Raw genomic sequence first — 12,417 nt, 5'->3', positions numbered from 1 at the left:
TCTCCTCGGAAGACCGTGGATTCACGATGCTGGGGCGGTAACTTCTACTCTACATTAGAAGCTCAAGTTTGTAAGGAATGGTAAGCTTGTCACTGTACATGGTGAAGAAGCGTATCTGGTTAGCCAAGTGTCATCTTTCTCTTGTGTTGAAGCAGGGTCCGCTGAAGGGACGTCATTTCAAGGCTTGACTATTGAAGGTGCAGAACCCCGGAGAGCTAGTGCTAGTATGGCTTCATTGAAAGACGCCCAGAAAGCTGTTCAAGAAGGGCAAGCTGCTGGCTGGGGCAAAGTGATACAGATTTTGGAAAACAAGCGTAAAGAGGGCCTTGGATTCTCCCCGACCTCAGGCATTTCAACAGGAACTTTCTACAGTGTTGGGTTTATCAATGCTATTGCTGAAGATGCTGCTGCAAGTAGTTATGTGCCTACATTTGTTGTACCAGGAGGCACTGTGAGAAATTGGGAGGCCATTGATGTGCCTTTAGTCATGCATGCTTCCATGTAATGTGTCTTGTTGCTCATGTTTTTCTTTGTTTTCAAAATAGCAATCCTTTCGCTCTGCCCAAGGCGAAAGTGATATCATTGTAAGGGCATGTTTGTTTCGGCATTGCCGTTATCAATAAAAGTCGTCGTCTTTCTCACGACTCTTTGTTTTTAACTTTTTAGTGCCTTTTTCTTGGAAATAATGGTAATGCCAGAAAAAACCAAAACATCTGTATTTTCTTATTAATTTCAAAAATCTTCATGAAAAACATTTTTCTAAAGTCATCCCAATCATATTATGCAGATTGAACCACAATAAACCCGTTGAACACAGTGACCCTATGGTTCCTCCAAATTTTGAATTCCCCGTATATGAAGCTGAAGATGAGGAGGATGATGGAGAGATACCGTATGAGATCACTCGACTGCTTGAGCAAGAAAGAAGAGTCATTCAGCCTCACCAGGAAGAGATTGAGCTTATCAACCTGGGTACTGAAGAAAACAAGCGAGAGATCAAAATTGGTGCTGCACTCGAGCCAGAAGTGAAAAAGAAGATTACTCAGCTTCTCCATGATTATCCAGATGTCTTTGCATGGTCCTATGAAGATATGCCGGGTCTAGATCCCAAGATTGTGGAACATCGGATACCGACAAGACCTGAATGTCCTCCCGTCAAACAGAAATTGAGAAGGTCTCGTCCAGACATGGCTCTTAAGATCAAGGTTGAAGTGCAAAAGCAAATTGATGCGGGCTTCCTCATGACAGCTGAATACCCTGAGTGGATTGCCAACATTGTACCAGTACCAAAGAAAGATGGGAAAGTTCGAATGTGTGTTGATTACAGATATCTGAATAAAGCCAGTCCGAAAGATAACTTCCCATTGCCTCATATTGATGTGCTTGTTGACAGTACTGCTCAGTCTAAAGTCTTCTCTTTTATGGATGGTTTCTCTGGCTATAACCAGATACGAATGTCTCCTGAAGATAGAGAAAAGACGTCCTTCATTACTCCATGGGGAACATTCTGTTACAAAGTGATGCCGTTTGGCTTGATAAATGCTAGTGCAACCTATCAAAGGGGTATGACTACTCTGTTTCATGATATGATTCACAAAGAAATTGAGGTATATGTTGACGATATGATTGTGAAATCAAGTGATGAAGAGTAGCATGTTGTGTACTTGAAAAAGATGTTTGAAAGGCTAAGAAAGTACAAGCTGCGGTTGAATCCTAACAATTGCACATTCGGTGTAAGATCTGGAAAGTTTCTAGGCTTCATTGTCAGCCAAAGAGGCATTGAAGTTGATCCTGGCAAAGTCTGAGCCATCAGAGAGATGCCAGCCCCTCAAACTGAGAAGCAAGTCAGAGGTTTCCTCGGACGTCTGAATTACATTTCAAGATTTATATCTCACATGACTACTACCTGCGGACCAATTTTCAAATTGCTCAGAAAGAATCAGCCTGTTGTATGGAATGATGAATGCCAGGAAGCTTTTGATAGCATTAAAGAATACCTGTTGGAACCACCTATCCTTGTCCCGCCAGTGGAAGGAAGGCCTTTGATCATGTACCTGTCAGTGTTAGATGATTCCGTGGGCTGTGTCCTCGGTCAACAAGACGAGACTGGAAAGAAAGAACATGCTATCTATTATCTGAGCAAGAAGTTCACCGACTGTGAGACTCGGTATACGATGCTTGAAAAGACATGTTGTGCTTTAGCTTGGGCTGCCAAACGCCTGCGTCATTATATGGTGAATCATACAACTTGGTTGATATCCCGAATGGATCCAATCAAGTACATCTTTGAGAAGCCTGCTGTTACTGGAAAGATTGCACGTTGGCAAATGTTGTTGTCTGAATATGATATTGTGTACAAAACTCAGAAAGCAATCAAAGGAAGCATCCTTGCTGAGCATCTTGCTTGTCAACCTCTTGATGATTACCAGCCGATTAAGTTTGATTTCCCTGATGAAGAGATTATGTATCTGAAAGCAAAAGACTGTGAAGAGCCACTGATCAATGAAGGGCCGGATCCCAATAACAAATGGGGATTGGTGTTTGATGGTGCTGTTAATACTTATGGTAAAGGGATTGGGGCCATCATTGTAACTCTGCAGGGGCACCACATTCCTTTCACTGCTCGAATAACCTTTGAATGCACGAACAACATAGCTGAATATGAAGCATGCATCTTGGGCATTGAAGAAGCCGTTGATATGAGAATTAAGCACCTTGACATCTATGGAGATTCTGCACTTGTTATTAATCAGATAAAGGGTGAATGGGAGACTCATCAGGAGAAGTTGATCCCTTACCGTGACTATGCAAGACGTATGTTGACATACTTTACAAAGGTCGAGCTGCACCATATCCCTCGGGATGAAAACCAGATGGCTGATGCTCTTGCAACTTTGTCTTCCATGTTTCGTGTGAACCATTGGAATGACGTGCCCGTGATCAAAGTGCAGCGTCTTGATAGACCCGCTCATGTGTTTACTATTGAAAATATGCCAGATCGAGCTAATGAAGATGTGAATGATGGAAAACCTTGGTATTACAACAACAAACAATTCTTGCAGAATCATGAATATCCACCTGGTGCTTCCAACAAGGATAAAAAGACCTTGAGAAGATGGGCTAGTAGATTCCTCCTGGACGGAGAAATCCTATACAAGAGGAACTATGACATGGTCTTATTGAGGTGTGTTGATAAGCAAGAAGCTGAGAAATTGATGCATGACGTACATGATGGTACTTTTGGGACCCATGCTTCCGGCCACACCATGACAAGGAAACTGTTAAGAGCCGGCTATTACTGGATAACTATGGAGCGTGACTGCCATAAACACGCTAAGAGATGCCACAAGTGTCAAATTTATGCTGACAAAATCCACATGCCTCCACATGCCCTCAATGTTATATCTTCCCCATGGCCTTTCTCTATGTGGGGCATTGACATGATTGGAAGAATTGAACCAAAAGCTTCCAATGGACATCGTTTCATTCTAGTGGCAATTGACTATTTCACCAAGTGGGTTGAAGCTGCTTCCTATGCAAACGTGACCAAGCAAGTGGTAGTAAAGTTTATCAAGAATAACATCATCTGTCGATATGGTGTTCCCAATAAGATCATCACTGACAATGGTTCCAATCTGAACAATAGCATGATGCAAGCTTTATGTGAATCGAACATCACAACTCTTCTCCTTATAGACCTCATATGAATGGTGCAGTTGAGGCCGCTAACAAGAACATCAAGAAGATTGTTCAGAAGATGGTCACTACTTACAAAGACTGGCATGAGATGCTACCATTTGCCTTGCATGGTTACCGTACTACGGTGCGCAGCTCAACCGGGGCAACCCCTTTCACTTTGGTATATGGTATGGAAGCAGTTCTCCCTCTGGAAGTGGAGATTCCATCTCTTCAAGTAATCATGGAAGCAAAATTAACTGAGGCTGAATGGTGTCAAAGTCGGTATGATCAATTGAATTTGATTGAAGAGAAACGTATGGATGCTATGGCTCATGGACAGTTGTATCAAGTGCGAATGAAGAATGCGTTTGACAAGAAAGTCCGACCTTGAGAATTCAAGGAAGGCGAACTTGTATTGAAAAGAAGGATAAGTCAGCAACCCGACCCAAAGGGGCAAGTGGACACCTAACTATGAAGGTCCTTATGTTGTCAAGAAAGCTTTCTCTGGTGGTGCTTTGATCCTTACACACATGGATGGTGTTGAACTTCCGAATCCTGTTAATGCCGATATAGTCAAGAAATACTTTGTCTAAAAAGAAAAGAACAGCGTGGTAGGTCGAAAACCCGAAAGGGCGGCCTAGGCAAAAATGCGCTTCCCGGTGGATCGAAAACCCGAAAGGGCGATCCAGGCAAAAGTTAGGGACAAAAAAAATAAATATGAAAAAGCTCGCTGAGATTGTACGCAACTCAGGCAAGAATGAGCGACTCGATGAGCCGAAAACCCGAAAGGGCGGTTCATGCAAAAATGAGGTTGACAATAAAAGACAAGTAACTATATCTGGCAAATTACCATCACCCTTCGGGGCATCTGCAACTGTCAATGATCGTCTTCATCCGAAGCTTCTGTACTTGTGAATTCAAAATTTCTATGAAATGTAGCGGTCATCGTGTTCAATGTATCACCAACCAATAAAATTACCTTTTTCCAAGCTTTGTAAATCCGTGAAGTCATGCCCTCGGCTGACTCTCACTCTTCTACATCAATTTGAGCCTGTGCTTTTGTTTGAAATTCTATTTTTTCTTTTTTCAATGCTATATACAAAATATTCTCTTTCTATTTGATAATGTCAATGTATGAAACAAACATTTTTGAAAATTGGAAAAAAGTCATTTTCCGTCTATTTTGAAAGCAAACCTGAGCAAAAGGTACATTTCAATGAAACATGCATGAATAAATGAGTGTCAATGTCTATTTCAATACATGTTACAAGCAGGTTATTCCCCAGGATGATCTGTGGTCAATGGCAAGAATGGAAAAACAGAATGAAAGTAAAAAAAAATGCAAAATGAAAGGCTCGCTAAGTTGAAAACCCGGAAGGGCGGCTTAGGCAAAAATGAGCACCCTGCTGATTGACAACCTATGAAGGCAATTCAGGCAAAAATGGGGCAATGAAAAGAATTTATACCCGATGAATCGAAAACCCGAAAGGGCGGTTCAGGCAAAAATGGGATTGGAAAAATGAAAGATTGAAAAATGAAAGAATGAAAGAATGAAATATTGGAAAGCATTGACCACAGATGCGAACATCCAATGTATACCCAGCACTGACACGCCTAACAACGGCGACCTGTACCAAAGAATCTTCCGAGGTTCCCTCCTCTACAAGTTTTTACTGCCCTCAGCCATGGTTTTGATACGTCTTTCAAACGACGGTCTCTCCAAATAGGATTTCCATGTGAATATGTCATAGCACGAGCCACTACGTGCCCAATCTTCCAATGTTTTGTCTATCTCTGTGAAACTTCGCTGTCAAACTACAAACCAATCATGCATTTCAAGCATTCATACATGCATAATCATGCATTTCATGTGCTCATACATTTAATAATCTTGTTATACCATACATACATGTTGCATTTCCAATCTTCACTTTCAAATTCAACTCAATCTCAACTTTCAATCCAATCCCAATTTCAATTCAATTCAATTTCAACTATCAAGATCAATTCAATTTCAAATGTCAAATTCAATTCAATCTTAACTTTCAATCCAATCTCAATGTCAATTTAACTCAATCTCAATTTCAATTCAATTTTAATCTCCAATTCAATTCAATTTCAACTCTCAATTCAATGTCTATGTCTATGTCTCTGATTAATCTCAATTTTCAATCCCTCTTTCAATCTCAAACTTTCAATTCAATGTCTTTGTCAATGTTAATCCACTCTCAATTTGCTTTTGGGCCAACAAAATGGTCACGTCTATTGTCAAGTCAAGTCAATATCAACTTACTCTCAATTTGTATCTGTCCAAATCAAACTTCCAATTTGTATCTTGTTATCAGTCAAGTGGCTAGTTCGATCCAAAGAACAGCTTGTACCTGCTTATATGCCTACATTTTCGGTCAAACGACAAGTTCGATCCAAAGAACAGTTTGTACCCTGCTTATGTTTTGTTATCAGTCAAACGACAAGTTCGATCCAAAGAACAGTTTGCACCAACCTATGTTGATCAAGCGACAAGTTCAATCCAAAGAACAGCTTGTATCATCCTTTTGTCTATGCCTCCAGGTCAAATGGAAAGTTCGATTTAAAGAACCGTTTGTACCTGCCTATCTGTTTACATTCTCAATCAAGCGACAAGTTCGATCCGAAGAACAGCTTGTATCTTCATATATGTTTGTATCTTCAATCAAGCGACAAGTTCGATCCAAAGAACAGCTTGTATCTTTCTATATGTCTATGTTTCCGGTCATGTGCCAAGTTCGATCCTAAGAACAACTTGTACCTGTCTTCTACTTCTATTCCCGGTCAAGTAGCATGTTTGATCCAAAGAATAGCTTGTACCTATCTCTTGTTTGTATTTCCTGGTCAAGTGGCAAGTTCGATCCAAAGAACAACTTGTACCTATTTTTTATCCCCTGGTTTGTCTACCCTGTCAATGTCTACCTAAATCCCCAGTGATATGACATGCTTTGTAGACTCCAGTTGTTTGTCTTGCATTCATAATCAAAATGTTGCATGACATTCGTATTTTGAAAATCTGAGAGCGTATTTTTACGTCCAAAAACAGTGCAAATGTTAATATTTAAGTATCTTCGTCCCGTCAAGTCAAAGACTTCGTCTCTTGACTCTCCGGACAAAGAAACTTAAATAGGGGCAGCTGTTATACCCTAATTTTGGACCTAAAAATACTAGCTCAATTCTTCTTTCTTGCATTTCAAGTCATTTGAATTTGTCTCTGATCAATTGCATCTTTCTCTGCATTTTATTTCAATGTTATTTGCAAAATTCATGAAAAAAGGGCATTTTAGTCATTTCCTATGTTAAAATTTCTTTCAATCTTTGAAAAATTGTTTGAATCTTTTCAACTGGTTTGAATAAAGCTCTTGCTTCAATTCCCTGTTAAAAATCCATTTTAAAATTGCATCTGAGTCATTTTGAGTCGTTTTAGTCCCTAGGGGCATTTTGGTCATTTCACACGAAATTTTGGCAGAGAGAGGTTACTTTGAAGAACCTCATTTAAGTAATTGGTTCATTTTAGTCCATTTTGTGTTTTTCATTGGTTCCACTTTACGTTATTTTCCATTTACCAATTTTAAATTCAATTTTAGTTTAATTTTCATTTTAAGTCCTAAAATTTCTAAAAATTGCATTTTAGTCCCTCTGTTTCACCTTATTTCTTTTTTAGGTTTTAATTTTGAATTTTAAGTCTTTTAGGTCAACTTTTTGGTTTTAGTCCTTTTTTTTAGGTCAATTGCATTTCAGTCCCAAAGTCTTAAAAAATTGCAGATTGGTCCTTAATGTTTTTTTGCAGGTCAGTCCTTTAAGTCCTGGAAATTGCAGAATGGTCCAACAGTTTGTTACAAGTCCAAACCCACGTGGCAGCAAGGTATTGGTCCAACTAACACATGTGGCAGCCTATAAAAGGCCCAATCATCACAGAACCATTGATCACGCGCCAAGTCACCAAAAACAATTCCCAATTTCTCTCTCTGATCATCAAAGATCAAACACCAGAAAATTCCAGAAATCACATGAACTCCAAGAACATTCATCAAGAACTCAAACCCTAACCGTCTCAAACTCCCAATTCCAGATCAAAACTTTACAAATTCACACTAATTTTCTACCAATTCCATAAGATACAAGCTCAATTCACGTTCCATTTCACAGAATCCAACGAATTTCAACGATTTCGAAACAAGTTCTCAGAGATTCTTCGCAAGAATCTTCATCATCGAACTGCTTCTTGCAATTCAAGCGCAAGCACGATCACAAGAAGCATTTTGAGGAAAAGAAGAAGAGGAATTGAAGAAGGGGAATCAAGTCAGAGAAGGAGAAGAAGAATTCCACCAATTCAACAACAACGAATCATCTACCAGAAACTCAGAGAAGATTCACGAAGGTTCTTCGTCTTCTCACTCGAATCTCCAGGTAAATTCACAAAACCTTCTCGTTTTTCATTTTAAATCATCATCGAAGGTTCATAAATACAAATAAATGGTGAATCAAAGCAGTAATTCTGAAAACATTCGAAAAGCTTCGAAACCGAAACCCTAAAAATGTGATTTGTGAAGATTCACCGTTTATTTGAGAAATCTGAGTTCAAATCCATGATCAGTGAAGAAGATAGAGTAGATTAGGGTTTCGTTTCAAGAGATTCGAAAGAGATTCAGAAACCTAAAAAACCAAAAGTTTAAGTTTCGATCTACATATATCTAGGCCTCTTTCGTGATTTCTGATGTTTGATTCATGTTTAGAATGAAAAATAAATGGTGAAAAGAGTTAGATCGTAGAGTTTTGATGAAGTTAGGGCTCCGTCATCACCGGCGGTGGTCAATCCCGCCGGAGAAGATGATCGGAGAGTTTAGAGAGAGAACGAAAGAACTAAGACAACTTAGAGAGAGAAAGAGAGTTGTAGAATGAATTGGACCGGTCTTCCAGCCTTTATAAAGGCTGTTGAACCGGACCGGTTCGTTTCTGGTTCACTCTTGGTCCTCTCTCCACCTTTAGATTTAGGTTTAGTTGGATCTGGATCAATCCAACGCTCCTGATGCGTTTGGATGATCCAGGACCCATTCTCCCTTGGGCCTAGGCCTATTTCCTGCGCAGACCAAACTTTCTTGCTTTTTTTTGCTATGTACACCACTGGATCTTGCTTTGTACACCTTCTGCATGTCAAAACTTTGTGCAAAATTTCCAAATAAATTTCTATGAGTTCTTGGTATTTTTCTTAGTGTTTTTATGATATTTTTGCATAATAAAATTTGATAAAAAAAATGTGTGATATTTTCTTGTTAATTGTTTACTATTCTTGTTAAAAATTGTGAAGTTTTATATGTTCTTGAGTCTAAAAATTGTCATGTATATTTCTTGTTAATTTTGTGGTATTTTTGTGATGATTTTTGCACTTTAAAACTTGATCAAAATAATATGATGCTTTTCTTGCTACTTTGTGATGTTTTGTGTTAAAAAAAATTTGTGAAAAGTACATGTTCTTGATCCTTAATCATGATACATGATGTTTGATTTGTGGAGTATGAATTTGCAATGGATATTTCTTGCTGTTTTGAAGTGTTTTAATACATGTGAATATGTTGTGTGAGTTTACTTGTCTTACAAGTTATGTGAATATTGTTTGTGAAAATTAAATCCCAAATATGCCTAAAATATAGCATGATTCTTTGATTTGGATGTATTCTCATAATTCTCATATTGTTGATTGTGATAAAAATCCTTGAATATTGTCATGATATGGGAATTATAGGTCATACACTTGTCTTGTTATCATGATAAATTTTAGGCATACTTTGCTAAGAGTTTAGTCACTTTCTTTTAGCTTTTTGCCACTTTGTTTAATGTTCCTTTTGCTTATAATTTTCATGCTATTATACCTTGTCCTACTAACCATTTCATTTCATGTTTCATTCATTCATAAGCATTCTACACTTCATCTCCTCCTTCATCTCATTTCTTGCACTTTAAATTTTACCAAGAGTTAGAATGTAAAGATTTAGGAATTTTGTAATTTTTCTTTTATGCAATTTTAATTTCTTGCAAGACCATAGAATGTATCTAGGCCAGTGATGTAAAGGACAATGGACTCTAATGATGTACACCGACACAAGCACCGACACATGCACACACATCACATAGATATTTTTAGATGTATGGCTAGGATATGCATATTTAGATGTATGTTTAGGATTGTATGTTTAGATGAATGCTTAGGATTTACACTTAGAAAAATCAACTTTCCAAAAAAAACTTGAACCACATCACTCAAATCATTTTCACAATAAACCTTGGGATCCAAAATCCCATTGATTTTCTCTTTTATTTTCTTAATCAAATTTCAATGAAAATTAATCATACTTGACCCTTTTCGCAAAATAACTAATTCAACCTCACAATTTCACAATCTCATGCCCTTGAGGCCTCTCTCTCTCATTCTTCAAATTCCAATTTTCAAACTTAAAATCAATCAACAAAAACAAAAACATTTTTGGAAGAGAACTACGGTGGATTTGATCCCTTAAAAGGGTACGTAGGCAAGGAATCAAAATTCCTTCAATTCAAATAAAATAAAATCAAACATTCTTCTTCCTCCAATTCTTCACTTAGAAAACTCTTAGGTGTAAATATCACTTTCAAATAGCATTTAAAAATAAAGCGAGCGCGTAGAAAGTAAAGACGGTTCCTATAGGATACTATAGTCGTTATGGGTGCCTAACACCTTCCCGTAGCGAAAACAACTCCCGGACCTCGATTCTCAAGGGTTTTGCTTATTTTTTCTCTTCCCAAGAAAAAATAAGATATCAAAGGTTAAAAAGGTTCAAACGTAATCAATGTTTGACACCCAAAAACCAAGATAAAACAGATCTCAATGATTGAACCTACAACAGTTGATGAAGCACTTTCAGATGATGGATGGATCTTACCTATGCAAGAAGAGTTGAATCAATTTCAAAGAAATGATGTGTGGGATCTGGTACCCAAACCTCAGCACAAGAACATTATTGGAACAAAATGGGTATTCAGAAACAAACTGAATGAGCAAGGAGAAGTAACAAGAAACAAAGTCAGACTTGTTGCACAAGGGTATAGTCAACAAGAAGGCATTGATTACACTGAAACATTTGCTCCAGTTGCAAGATTGGAAGCAATCAGGTTACTTCTATCTTATGCAGTTAATCATGGGATAATATTATATCAAATGGATGTCAAGAGTGCATTTCTTAATGGTGTCATAGAAGAAGAAGTGTATGTCAAGCAACCTCCTGGATTTGAGGATATTAAATACCCTGACCATGTTTTTAAACTGAAGAAATCACTATATGGCTTGAAACAAGCTCCCAGAGCTTGGTATGATAGACTAAGTAATTTCTTAATCAAAAATGATTTTAAAAGAGGACATGTTGATACAACACTCTTCAGAAGGACCCTTGGGAAAGATATTCTTGTTGTGCAAATATATGTTGATGATATAATATTTGGTTCTACTAATGCATCTCTTTGCAAGGAATTTTCTATGTTAATGCAGGATGAATTTGAAATGAGCATGATGGGAGAGCTGAAGTTCTTCCTGGGCATTCAAATTAATCAATGCAAAGATGGAGTCTATGTTCATCAATCAAAGTATACAAAGGAGCTTCTGAAGAAGTTCAAGCTTGAAGATTGTAAAGTGATGAACACTCCAATGCATCCTACGTGCACCTTAAGCAAAGAAGATGAAGGAGCTAAAGTTGATCAGAAGCTTTACAGAGGTATGATTGGTTCTTTGCTATACCTCACTGCATCTAGGCCAGATATTTTATTCAGCGTATGCTTGTGTGCAAGATTCCAATCAGATCCTAGAGAATCTCATATGACTGCTGTCAAGAGAATCTTCAGGTATTTGAAAGGAACAACTAATCTTGGACTCCTTTATAGGAAATCCTTAGATTATAAGCTAATTGGATTCTGCGATGCTGATTATGCTGGTGATAGGATTGAAAGAAAGTCAACCAATGGCAATTGTCAATTTCTGGGTGTTAATCTTATATCCTGGGCTAGCAAAAGACAAACAACTATTGCTATGTCTACAGCAGAAGCAGAATACATTTCAGCTGCAAGTTGTTGTACACAACTACTTTGGATGAAACATCAGTTGGAAGACTATCAGATAACTGCTAATAGTATTCTCATTTATTGTGATAATACTGCTGCTATTTGTTTGTCTAAAAATCCAATTTTGCATTCGAGAGCTAAGCACATTGAAATCAAACACCATTTTATCAGAGACTATGTTCAAAAAGGAATTTTAGATATACAATTCATTGATACTGAGAATCAATGGGCACATTGAAATCTTTAACTGTTGAAAGATTTACTTTTATAAAGAAAAATTTGAACATGCACTTTGTGTCTGATTAAATGTTTGCTTGCTTCTGAATAGGATTTTAGGTTTTGAAGTTCGTTCAGAAGCAGTGGTCCATCAGAAGCTCTTTAGTGAGGTTCTGAGGAAAACTCGCTTCTGATGATGACGTCAGCATCTGAAGTCCAGATGCTGGATTTTATGCTTCTGAATAGTGGAGTTAGTGGAAACGTTGGGAGTTACTTTTTATGGTAACTTCTGGCCCACTAACTTGGTAGTTACTCTGAGAACTTCTGACGTGGCATATATGTATTGGTGTATAATTGAAAAGGGCAATGATGATTTAATAGCTTTGAAAGTACTTTTCACGCGCCCCCAAT

The sequence above is a fragment of the Medicago sativa genome, chromosome 1 (assembly GCF_051527215.1).
Source record: "Medicago sativa cultivar Bolivia chromosome 1, Bolivia_mono, whole genome shotgun sequence".
Lineage (NCBI taxonomy): Eukaryota > Viridiplantae > Streptophyta > Magnoliopsida > Fabales > Fabaceae > Medicago > Medicago sativa.
The sequence above is the reverse complement of the archived record's forward strand: the minus strand, read 5'-3'. Positions refer to the sequence as shown.